Raw genomic sequence first — 13,266 nt, forward strand, 5'->3', positions numbered from 1 at the left:
ACATAAAAGTACATTAAAGACAACTACATTTAGTCCTTCAGGTAACAAAGCAGGCCTTTGAGGTTTGTGGTTTCTTGTTTCCACTTATTGCTAATTACAATTCAGAGACCAAAGTTTTTCCAAAAGTTATTAAAAAACCCTCACTGACACTCCAAGTATGGTTTCAATGGAATTAGAGGATAGAACCAGGACAGCACTTAATTTGGCCTTTAAAAATCACAATACTTATTTCTCCAATGTGATTTTTCTTCTGCAGTAGCTCAGGGCACTATTTTCTTACTTAATGCCTTATAATTAGCATCTGCCTTAAAGTAGATCTAAGCATTGGCTTGTTTAAGTGTATCACTGGATAGCAAATGGTGCGTGGCCTTCCTGTCCAAGGCAAATATGTACAGCGGACCTTAAGGTAAAAATCTCAGGATTAGGTGTCCCTTAGTTGTGCGTCAGTGAACCTGAAGTTGTAAATGGAGTTCTGATTCCAAATTTGTTATGGAATGTCCTAGTGACTTTGTTTGTATGTCTTGTTCTTTGATCAAAGTCATGGCATGTATCAAAAGGTGAACTGTGCAAGTAAATGCTCGCTTCAGGCTCTGTGCGGCTGATGTTCTCAACTCGATGTCAGCCAATGGAATCATTGATGTAGGCACAGTGGCTTTGCCTCAAGATTCTTTCAGACTTCTTGGCCATCTCTTTGGAGTTTTTTTCTCAGGCCAGGCAAATAATGTCTCCTTTACATTTCCCTGTATCATCTTCAGAAAACAGCAGGAGTCGGTGTGATCATGACTACTGCTGCCATGCCCTTCACCCTAACATAGAGTGATCGGATTAAATTTTCCATTTCCTTGATCGGTAAGATTTCAACTATACCTGTACGGATCGAACTTGGCGTACATTGCCCACTCAGAATCGCTTTTGTAGGCGTCTGTCCATCAGGGCTTGCACCTGCTCTACATTGATTCCATCTCTGGCGAAGAGCTGGTGCAGGATGCGGATCAGATGGGCGGAGTCTGTGGCTTTAGCACCTTGGTCAGCTCCAACCCGCAGGGCGCTGGCGCTCACGTCTCTCTGCTGGGCCGCGGTGGAGATGAGGGAGCCAAGGTGCGGGGCACATGATACTCAGTGCCCGAACTCGAGGGAACCCTCGCAAAGGTATCTGGAGACCCGCCCCTGGCAGCATGTGGACAAGGGCTCGCTAAGGGAACACTGCGCGTACAAATCAGAACCACATCGTGCAACCTAAGCAAGAAGTATTATAGTGTGGTGCAAAAGAGCAGAAACTAGGGGTCATAGTGTAACAGAGAAGTTGAGGAGGTGTGCTTTCAGATCATGATGCCAGCATTCAAATCTCGCCTCCACTAAGGAAAAGTTAAGTGCTTTTGGGAAAACTACAAAACCATTATATGAATCATTTTTCTTAATTCGAAAATAAAATATTATTGATAAGAAACTGTTCATTGATAGTTGTCTCTGTGATAATTATTTATTATGTTTCTCTATAAAGCTTGGAATAGACCAGTGAATAGACAAAATTCCTACTCTGGTGGCATTTAGATTCTGAAGGTGGATATAGACAATCATAATGAATAAATGAATTATATATTACGTTAGAAGCTGATGGGTAGTATGGAAAAAAGAAAAATGTATATGAGAGTACGAGGAATCAAGAGTTCTGGGGAGGCACAATTTTAAACAGGATTGTCAGAGTAGATCTCATGGAGAGGGAGAAAATGATGCAAAGCCATGAAGGAAATAGGAATTAGTCATGCTGATTTCTGGAGGAAGAATCTTTTAGGCAGATGACACAGCTAGAATAAAGGCTCTAAGAAGAGAGTTTGAGGAAAGGCAAGGAGACCAGCATGGTGAGACTAGAGACAGAGTGAATGAAAGGAGAGGGATTCTGTAGGATTTTTCTGGCAATTCAAGGACATTGGCTTTGTGTGGAATAGAACAGTGAGTCTTTGGTAGTTCTGTGCAGTGAGGTGAGACATTTGACATCTGTTTTAACAGCATCTCTTTGCCTGTTGTGTGGAGACTAGACTATAGGGAGGGCGTGAGTAGAATCCAGAAGTCCTTAAAGAAGCTGTAACAGTAACCCAGACGAGCGATGACAGTGAATCAGTTCAGAGTGATGGGGATGGGGGGCAACTGAGATGTGGCTGGATTCTAAATCAACTTTCAGTGCAGTTGAAATGTGGTACCACGTTGTAGGTTGAGCACAGAGCCTGTTAGTAAAGTTGAATAAAAAGTTGTTTTTCTTTTTGACATTCTAATGTGTATATCTCCCAGGTTATTTGGACCTTAGGGACACAACTTCTCTGCCAGAGTTTTGTAAACACTCCTTGTAAATAAGGTAAAAATATTATCTTATTGACCATTGCTATTTGGGGTACTGTGAATATATTTAATAAACGTTAGTTTGGTCAAGTGCTACTGATGGAGAGCTTCATTTCAGATGCCCCCAAATGGCAGACTCAGTACATGGTATCTAAATATGACTCCAGTCAGAAAGTGTGATACCTAGTGAGGTGTCAAAATGTCAGTTGAACAGACAACTCAAAATTGCACCACTGAAACAAATGCCCCCAATCTGAAAATACCGGTGACATTGACTCTTAAAATAGTGATACCCAAAGTCCCTGGCATGTTTCATTTAAAAAAAATAATACTTTTTTATTAAATACTGAAAACTTACACCATGTTTCCCTATTTTTTTGTTAGTAATGAAAATGATTTTGTTTATTGTATCAATTATTTTAACTTTAAAATGTTTGTAGAACAGCTTTACTTGAGTATGAAAAGAGAACAACTGAGCAAGCTGGGACATTAAAAGTAAAGTTTTCGATGCTCCCTGAATTGTTGACCTCCAACAGAAGAATTTTTCTATAGAGAACTATTGTGAGATGATAGTCTTCATTGATCTGATTTAATAATGTGAATTTCAAAATTTAGTGGCAAACTTTATGAGATCTAAGCTAGGGCTATCGGTCTGTCAAGTGTTATAAAGTCTTGTAATGACTAATAACACTGTAATATGCACTAGATCCAAATGTCCAATGGAAAGTAAATTATTTTCATAACATGACTCATCTGCCCTCCCCTATTGATTGTTCTTCCTCAATAAGATACTTTTAGATAAAAGACAATAAAAAATAAGATAAAGAGAATGCCAGAAAGGCAAAATAAGTTTTGAAATTTTATATAGTGGTAAATGCTACTATATTATAAAGAGATTAGTGATTCTGAACTATGAAACTAACAATATCAAGCAGACCTAATAAAAAGAGTTTCCTTTTCTTGAATACTTACTATGTAGTAGACAGCTGCTAGCAACATTACATGCATTATTCAATTTCATTAAAAAGAAACTTACATTAGCACCCCCTTTTGGATTTCTTTTTCTCATTCTGTAAAATGTAGAAAGAAAAATTACCAAAGGATTATTGTATATAAATATTAATATCCATATAGATTATTATAATAGATAATTTTTAAAATCAAGATTTGACCACCTTTTATTCTGTTTCTAACACTTTCATCTTTGACAGTGTTTTATTCTGCCTCTCTATTATGTAAACTCTTAGTAATTTTTGATAGCTGATTATTGCTATTTGGGATACTTAATGAGCTGCTTTTTTTGCCTAGTAACAACTATGTATTTTATAGCTCGTTAGCACCTTAGGCTGAAATTTGGAAAGAGAACTAGAACATTATGAAGCATACATTTTAATTTTGTACAGGACTTGGAATGAATGAACATGAAAACTAATTGCTAACTTAAGATCTCTGGCTTTTATCTAATGTTTTATTTTAATTTTTGAATTATAGGTGGAGCTTAATTTTCTGTCCTGTTCTTTTCCTACCATAGCCACAGAAAAATATTGAATTGTTGGGGCTAGATTTTTCCTATGCTTACCAGTTTTTTGGCTTTCTATAAATCTCATTCATGCATACCACCCAAAAGATAACAAACACTATTTTCCCTTTCACATATTAGCTTATAATTTAGCGTGTTTTATTCATAAACTCACAATATAATATTTCATATTAATTATTGGCATTGAAAATAAACCTACATTAATTTTTGGTATTGATGAATGAAATAAGATAAAAGATTATATTTGTATTTTTAGTATCAAACATATATAACTCTAAGGATAATTTGGATTTTTAAAACTCTCTGAACTCTCTTTAATACAAGCAACATTGAGTAGCATGTGATACCTCCAATATAATTGCTCTAGTTTGCATAAACCAATATTATGTTTTTATGATCCACATGAGTAAACACAATATACACTTTCTATGTTAGCAATTAAGACCTTTAAATTCATGCTTCTCCCAGCATAAGCATGATTAACCACTTTATTTTACTTAACTTACCCCATGCATAGAATGTAAAGTGTTTCATGTTGTAACTAATACATTATTTTCTGTTGCAAATATAGAGAGGCAAACAGTTGAACAAAGTAAGAAATTTAGATTATGCTTTGAGAATTATTGCCAGAGATTATTTCCAACTTCAGTTTACTTCACTCGTTTTTGTTTTCATCTAAAAGTGACTTGTAATTATAAACATGCAGAAAAAATTTAAAATTCAAGTTTCTATTGTTAGATTTATCATTATGATAGCATTTCAGAAAGTTGGAATGCATCTTAAGATAGCCATACTGTTTTGTAACAACCAAATTTTTCTCTTCTAAAATTACTTGAAATCTTTTTCACAATGGTGAATATTATTAGTGTACTTGGCATGTTAATAACAATGTAGGTGTCTTCACATTATTATATGTAAGTGGAGATAATCTCACATGGACAATAATACAATTTGACAAATTTTTACATACTGTTACATCATTGATGCAACATATACACATTTATGCAAGTTGACCACTTAAATTATACTTTTAAAATAATATTTAATATTCTATATAACTAGTGGATTTTTGTGAATATTTTGCCTGAATTGGTAAAAAAATATCAATCTCAGCTTAAACTATTTATATTAACTTCAAATAATCAAGAGAGAGGAGATAATGAAAGTTATGAAAGAGAGTGAATCTTTTGAGCAAGCAAGTAGATGAGAAAAAAGACAAAGTTCAAGGTTTAGGAAATAAGAGAAGGAAAAGGAAACTAGAAAAAAAATACGAGATGAATAAAGAAAACCACAGCAGCACAGTGTCTTTAGTAAAACAAAAACCTAAATATTTTTAATCAAATGTGTAAATAAGAACACATTGGTAAGTATTTTGATATAAAATTTAGTAGTTTTACATTGAAACTAAACATGTTCAAAAATACTAGGGATATTGTATGGTTTTAGGCAATATTTAATAATTTTGAATTAAATTAAGGATAATGGATTTATTAGAATCAGTCTTTTTTTTTTTTATAAAGACTTATTTGCCATTTTGTTATTGTAACATCTTCAACAAAAGAAGAGTTACCTTGTCATTCTAAGTACATTTTCAAGTGAAAAAAATCAATAGAACTATAAAGAGTGAAATGTAAAGTACTTAGCAAGTGCTTCCAAGATGAAGATATTGGTCAATTAAGATCCTAACTAGTATGTAGAAAAGTTCTTATACTCTGGTGAGCATATTGTTATTTTTCATGGGCATATAAAATTTTAGACTACATAATGCTTACATTTTTAAAGTTGTTATTTTATATTTACTAACATTTCCAGTAAAATACATAAGAATCTTTTGTACTATATATTCATAAATTATGTTTACACCCCCATCATATGCTGAAATAAAAAAAAAAAAAAAACACTTAATAGCTGCCAACTACTACAAAGATGGCATGAGGGGAAAGTAGGTGGCATGAGATGTAATGACATCAATTTTATGAAGGTAAAATTAATATTTGGACATTTACTTCTTGTTGGGAATATTCTACTGTTACTTTTAAGAAGATTGTATTAATTTAAACATACTTATAATTTAATTTAAAACTTTCTTATAAATACAAATGACTTTCAAAAAGAAAATATTTTCTATTACCATAACTAGATAAGAGAAATCTGAATTATACAGTTTTAATAATCTCTTGAATTAATTTCTATTAGGTTGGCCATGAGGTTAAACTAACAAAATTATATTTCATATATACTAGTTTTTTCCATAAGGCACAGAGTCTGGATAATGTGAAAGATCCTCCTTCCAGGAGTTATATATCCAGTCAACTTATAATAGGGAGGCTTTTTACTGTTGATAATTTTCGTTGTGGAAACATCAGTTAACTGTCTCTGATAAATCTACTTAGAAGCACTGAGACACTTTAAATCTCAAACTTCTTAAAAAGTTTGATAGGTGCCCATTAATCATTATAAGCTACAGATGTATTAAAATTTATCACTCTTTTAGAGCTCTTCTGTCAATTTGGAACCAGTCCAGGGTGGGCCTTTTTCACATAAAATGGAGTGTCACAGACATGCACATAGAGCCATTTCAACTCCGTCTGTCTCATCACAATGACTTGAAAAATGTATTCAATAAATTGTAGTCACAGATTTATGACCACCAGATCCTTCCATTCTTGTCCAGATCTAAAACCAGATATTTTGCCAAGCCAGTCTTTTCTAATGCTTTCAGTGCTATATATAAAGCAATATTTGAGTTCTAAAAGGTGAACTGAATTAAAAAACTCAGTTAAAAGAGACAAAAAATAACTCATCTTGGGAATTGTATTGTTGATGGGTTGTTGTTATATTTGGATATCTCCAGATCCAGCTTTTTATTTTTTCCAGTTTCTCTGGAAGAGAAAGAAATGGTTTTATTTTTATGCACAACGAGCTTTGTAGCTTTTCAACATGTTTACATTTCCCTCATCCCTGTATCAACCATATCTAAAACTTTCCTTGACATAAAAGTACAGAAACAGTGGAGGCATTCTGATCCCTCTCATTTTACAGACTTGGGTGAAAAAGAAGTGGCTTATTAAATACTGAAATTTAAATTCTTATCCACATGTGAAGTGGGGACTCAGGATAATTTAAATTTCTATAAAAATAATAAAGAACATACAACTTTCCCTATACCTCAATATTGTAATAGCATAACCATCAAATCCTCTATAGTAGGTCCAGTCCGTGCAGAGCAGATGAGCATGTAGAGGACTGGATCAAATTTGGATATCTGGTATGGGGCCCACAAAAAAATTTAAAAAAATAATTAAAGTAAGAATATACCTGCATATCAGAATTTGCTTTCTCACAGAACATCTCTGTAGCATGATATCAATACTGCTGGTTTAGTTCAAGTTCTAGACAAAAAAGATAGAAATGCAGGTAAATGTACATAACTACCAGAAAACTAACACTAATTACAGAAGTCTTATGAAAAATAAACTGGAATCTTAATTGTTATGTATCTCATCATTTTGTAAAAATGTATTTCAGGGCAAATTTCAGTTATGTATAGAGAGAATATTCTACATAGTATAAAAACCCTGGTTAAATGAAGTTTTCATTGTTAGCATACCTGACAGTACACAGGACCAAAAGATGCCATAATTTATCAGAACAGTTAAATGAGCTTCAAACTACTGCTTTATTTACAAAGAAATTAATTTAAAATCAACAGAGTCCTATGTGGCATCCATGCATATTGATAATTGTGAATCTTGTTTGTTTGAAAAATTATCATATAAAGCTCTATTACTAGTACTGATTAAGTCTCCTTTTCTTCATGCAAAGTTGAGTTATATGCCATGAATTTAAAAAATATATAATCCTATATTGCATTGCATTCCAAATAGCCCACTACTAGTATAAAATTGACAGTACCAAAGAGCAACGCTTTTAATTTATTTGTTATTAATAAAAATGAATGTACCTATGTTTTCCCATGTAGATTTTTTCCTGCTTTTATGAACCTTGCCATCCGTTGCCTGAGATTCTGTCACCTACCCGGGATTCTTCAGTAAAGAATCATTCCCCACTCTTCCAGGAACCTAGAGACATTAATATCACCCCTTCCCTTAGTCCTGGAGAAATTTACCATGTCAGTTTGTATTAAACCCTCTGACTCTAAAGTTTCAGAGCTCTGACCCTTCCTCTTGGACTTCAATTGTCCTTCTTTTTTTAGGAAGCAAGCCCATCATTTCTACCCTGGGAGTAATAGGAAGCCCAAGTCTCAAGGACCCACATCCCTGTTAGACTCAGAATCCCACTATCACAGGGCAAAAAAGGGGAGAAAAGGAAAAATTGCCTCATTCTTTTTAATTCTTCTATTCTAATGACATTTTAAAAACTCACCCTAGTTAATTAACCTGCCCTATCAGCAGGTTAATATTTGCGAGGTCAGTAGGTTTATTCCTAGATTGTCCATGTTTGGTCTTTTGCCTAATTTTATTCATATTTTATATTGTTGCCATGGTTTTTCCTGCTCATAAATATTTTTCCATAGTTTATAAGCTATTGTCATATTATTTGTCATTAATTTGAGGTAATGACATGTAACAGGATTACATGGAAATACTATATGCATTTTGTTTGGCTATTCCAGAAACAAAAACCTTCAACCTAGTCTGCCCCATCTGCCTAAAGGATCACTTTGGCTTCTGTGTTGAAAATAGACTTTAGTATTAGAAAATAGAAGTGTGAAAACTGTCATGCTAAAATATAAACTGTCAATGCTATATAATGGTAGAATAATGGTAGCTCAGACTAGGTTTGTGGCTGTAGATTTGGTGACAAATGGTTAAATCCTGTTTTGAGAGTAGATCCAACAGGATTTACTGATGACTTAGATATAGCATGTAGGATAATAAAAGAAGTCAAGCATGGCTTCTGGATTTTTAGACTTGGCAACTTGAAGAATATAGTTGTCATCAGTTAAGGTGAGTAGACTCTAGATGTGGCAGGTCTGGGGGCAAGACTAATGGTTGAACTTTGGACATGTGGGTGTTTTAACACTCATTAAATTAGATGCAGTTGGACATATGAAAGTAAGAATTTTGGAGAAAAGCATGTGCTGGAGAAATAAAGTTGTGAGGACCACGATATTAATGGTATTTAAAGACGTGAGACTGGGTGAGTTCACCAACTGAGTGAACGCAGAAAGAAAGAAACCACAAGAAGCTGAGTCATGGGACAGGAACTTAAAGATCCAGGAGAAAAGGAGGAAGCATCAGAGGAGACTGATTAGGAGCAATTAGTGATATGTAAAAGGGAAAAAATAAGAGAAAGAAAGATGTGTCTCAGATGCCAATTTGAGGACAGTACATCTGGGAAGAGGAGCGATCAGTAGTGTCAAATTATGCTGAAAAGTCAATTAGGATGAGAACTGAGAACAAAATTAAATGAGTTATTAATAATCCAGTAGATTATGCAAGATGTGCTTAACATATATTTTCCTATTGTTATTTTAATTTCATACTTTTCTTTAAATGCCTGTTTAGATAAATCTTTGTATGTATGATTTAAAGTTACACAAATAGCAATAAGCTTTATCAGTCTATCAAAAGTAAAATATGAATCAATAAATAAATCCTACATAAAGAATATTTTTCATACTAGTTTTTATATGGAGTTTATACACTTGGATGGTATGTCCTTTAGTAGGGATAGCCTTTTCTTCTCTTCAATTGTCTAAGCATCTGTGCGTGGTACAAGAGTAAAATTCTTGACCTTCTGTCAATAAACAACAGGTCTTTTTTCTCCCCTCCATTTCAAGATAATTGTCATGGGTGATGCATGTTCTTTGGGCTACTAGTCACATTTCTTTGAAAGTGGGTAGGTACTTGTTTTGTGAAGAAGGAATTGATTTTGGAGAACTGATAAAATGTACTTGAGTCTTCTGTTTAATACACTGGTTAATTCAATTTGGTAACATTTTGAATTAAATAAGGTTAAGACTGGAGGATTAAATTATTTCGTCTCTAAAAGTGACGGTTTTAGAGTTATATAGAGTAATACTGTTTAAAAAATGACAGATTTTCCTGTATGACTTCCTTAGACCTGTGATTTCAGTACTATGTTGAATAGAAGTGGAGAAAGTGGGCATGCTTGTCTTTTTCCAAATATTAGAGAAAAGGCTTTCAGCTTTTCCCCATTCTGTATGATAGTAGCTGTGGATTTGTCATATGTGGCCTTTACTGTGTTGTGACACATTCCTTCTATACCTAATTTGTTGAGAGTTTTTATCTTGAAAGGATAAAATTTGAATTTTGTCAAATATGTTTTTTGTATCTACTGAACTATCCTATAGATTTTATCCTTCATTCCATTAATGTGATGAATAAAGTTTATTAATTTGTGTTTGCTGAAACTTCCTTATATCCCTGGTATGAATCTCACATGATCATGATGAATAATCTTTTAAATGTGTTTTTGAATTTGGTTTGCTAGTATTTTTTTTTTTTTTTAAGAATTTTTACATCTGTGTTCATCGGGGATATTGAACTGTAGTTTTCTTTTTTGTTATGTTCTTGTTTTGATATTAGGGTAATGCTGATCTTGTAAAATGAGTTTGATAGTATTTCCTCCTCTTCAATTTTTTGAAACAATAGAATAGATACTAATTCTTTAAATGTTTAGTAAAATTTAGCACTGAAGCCATCAGGTCCTGGGCTTTTCTGTAATGGGTGACTTTTTATTACCGATACAATTGTGTTACTCATTATTGATCCGTTCAGATTTTCCGTTTATGATTCATTCCTGGTAGATTGTATGTGTACAGGAATTTAGCCACTTCTTTTAAGTTTTCTTGTTTGTGTATAATTGTTATGGTAATCATAGTAGGATTTACGATCCTTTGCATTTCTGTGGCATCAGTTGTAATGTCTTCTTTTTATCTCTGATTTCAATTCTTTGAGTCTATTTTTTTAGCTAGTCTGTTGAAAGTTTGTCAATTTTTTTATCTTTTAAAAAATCCATCTGTTTTGTTGATCTCTTATTTTTTTTAGTCTCTATTTCATTTGTTTCTGTTCTGATGTTTATTATTTCCTTCCTTCTATTAATTTTGTGTTAGTTTGTTCTTGTTTTCCTAATTCCTGGAGGTGCAACTTTGAGATCTTTCTTCTTTTTTGATGTAGGCATTTATTGCTATAAACTTTCTCTCCCTTTGGTCAGCTGCGGTGGCTGACACCTGTAATCCTAGCACTCTGGGAGGCCGAGGCAGAAGGATAGCTTGAGCTTAGGAGTTCAAGACCATCCTGAGCAAGAGCGAGACATCTGTCTCTACTACAAATAGAAATATTAGCCAGGCATGGTGCCATGTGCCTGTAATCCCAGCTACTCAGGAGGCTGAGACAGGAGACTTGCTTGATCCCAGGAGTTTGAGGTTGCTGTGAGCTAGGCTGACGCCACAGCACTTGAGCCCAGCTGACAGAGTGAGACTCCATCTCAAAAAAAAAAAAAAAAAAAAAAAAGAACTTTTGCTGCATCCCATAGGTTTTGATATATTGTGTTTTCATTTATGTCAAGAAATTTCTAAATTTCTCTTTTAATTTTTTTATTGAACCATTGGCTGTTGGAAGGCTTGATGTTTAATTTCCATGTATTTGTAGTTTCTGAAGTTTCTCCTGTTAGTGATTTCACAAAATGACATTTTAAATAAGGGTCAGAAAAACTAAGTCTAGTACTTGCCAACTTACTAGTTCTGTAACTTTAAGTCACTTTATTTCTCTAAGTCATTTGTCATAGGGGATTTTTTTAAAAGTCTATAAAATACTAAACAATGATAAAATGAGATAATTCACTTGTAAACCATCCTACAAGTGAAAATATTGAGAGGGTGAGATATATTTAGTAATCAGAAAATTGATTAATTCTTCCTCTGTCTCATATTTGGGGTAACAACTGAGAAAAAGCTACTTGGTGGCTCACTTTTCAACTGTCGTCCTTTGCCTGCATAAATCAGAGTGGTGATTTGGAAAATACAGAACAGGGGAATTCCGAACACAAAGTGTCAATTTATTCTTTTGATGCTGCTGCTACTACTATTATATATTATATTAATCATTGTTGTTCTTTAACATATAAACTACTATACTTTTATGATAAAATTGATTATATCACAAAAGGCAGCTCAGAAAATGACTCATTTTTATCACCATAATATGGCTTCTGTTGTATTATAACTCATAGATACTACTAGTTCATATAAGATGTGAATATTCCACAGAATCTTCTAGATATTTGTCCCGAACATGCGAGATGTGGGATAATTGATTGAATGGTTCACTTTGCATCCAGATGTTTGGTTTTGAGCTGACAAAACCACCGTCATAAGTCCGTACAACCTCCCAAGATATCCATAGAATTAGCTACTTCAAGATCTTTACTGCTTTTAACATATTATTAGCATTATCTATCACTTTTTCAATTACTTCTAAGGATCTAAATTTATTAAACTTTTCAATTAAACCCATTAAGATTCAATGTAAGCATGTATATTTCAAATGAGTGTTTTCATGATCCCAAGTGACTTTTAAAGAGCACTTTTCCTATCATGAACAACTCTTCTTGAGAGATAAGTTTCTCCCAATTGGTACTAATGTACTCTGAAAATTCCAGTAAACATTACACATAAAGGAACTAATTTTTACTTTCCAAATAATATTCCATTGACTCCATTATCCTCTTATCTTCATTCTTAATTTAGCCATTACTTGTATATGTGTATGAATACAGCCCTCAAATATGGGGTTATCTCTTCTTAAAAAAAAAAAAGAAATGACGAAATTGTATGTGTTGCTCATGCTCTGAAGCCAATAGGTCAATAACCTAGTTTTAAACAATGACATTGTTCACTCAAAAGGAGAGACTTTTTAATACTAAAATTAGTTTCTAACATAAGACCTATTAGAAGCTCTCATTACTCAACATTTTATTCTAAAAAGAGGGCTCAGAAAACTATAGGCTAAGTCCTGCTCACTGTCTGTTATTTTATGTATATTCTGTGAGTTAAGAATTGTTTTATACTTTTAAGTGTTTGAAAAAAATCAAAAGAGGAATAGCACTTTATGATGTGAAAATTACATGAAATTCAAACTTCAGTGATCATAGATAAGGTTTTATTTGAACGTAGTCATGGTCATTTGTTTAAGTATTGTTTATAACTGCTTTCACTGCTACAATGGCAATGTTGGGTAGTTACGATAAAAATCATACAACACAAAGCCTGAAGTACTTGCTATCTGACCCTTTAAAGAAGTTTAGTGACCACTGTTCTAATGGGTGAGGACTTGAAGCTTCAGTGTGTGACCTCCATCTCATTCCTAGGATCAATATTCACTGTAAGCAGAAAGTATTTAAAA

At 33.3% G+C, this 13,266-nt stretch overlaps 1 pseudogene; it reads right to left on the reverse strand.

Annotated features, from left to right (window-relative positions):
* Positions 1-416: 416 nt before the first annotated feature.
* LOC138374282 (cysteine dioxygenase type 1 pseudogene) overlaps positions 417-13,266 on the reverse strand; it is a 167,083-nt pseudogene continuing 154,233 nt past the window's right edge.

The sequence above is a fragment of the Eulemur rufifrons genome, chromosome 24 (assembly GCF_041146395.1).
Source record: "Eulemur rufifrons isolate Redbay chromosome 24, OSU_ERuf_1, whole genome shotgun sequence".
Lineage (NCBI taxonomy): Eukaryota > Metazoa > Chordata > Mammalia > Primates > Lemuridae > Eulemur > Eulemur rufifrons.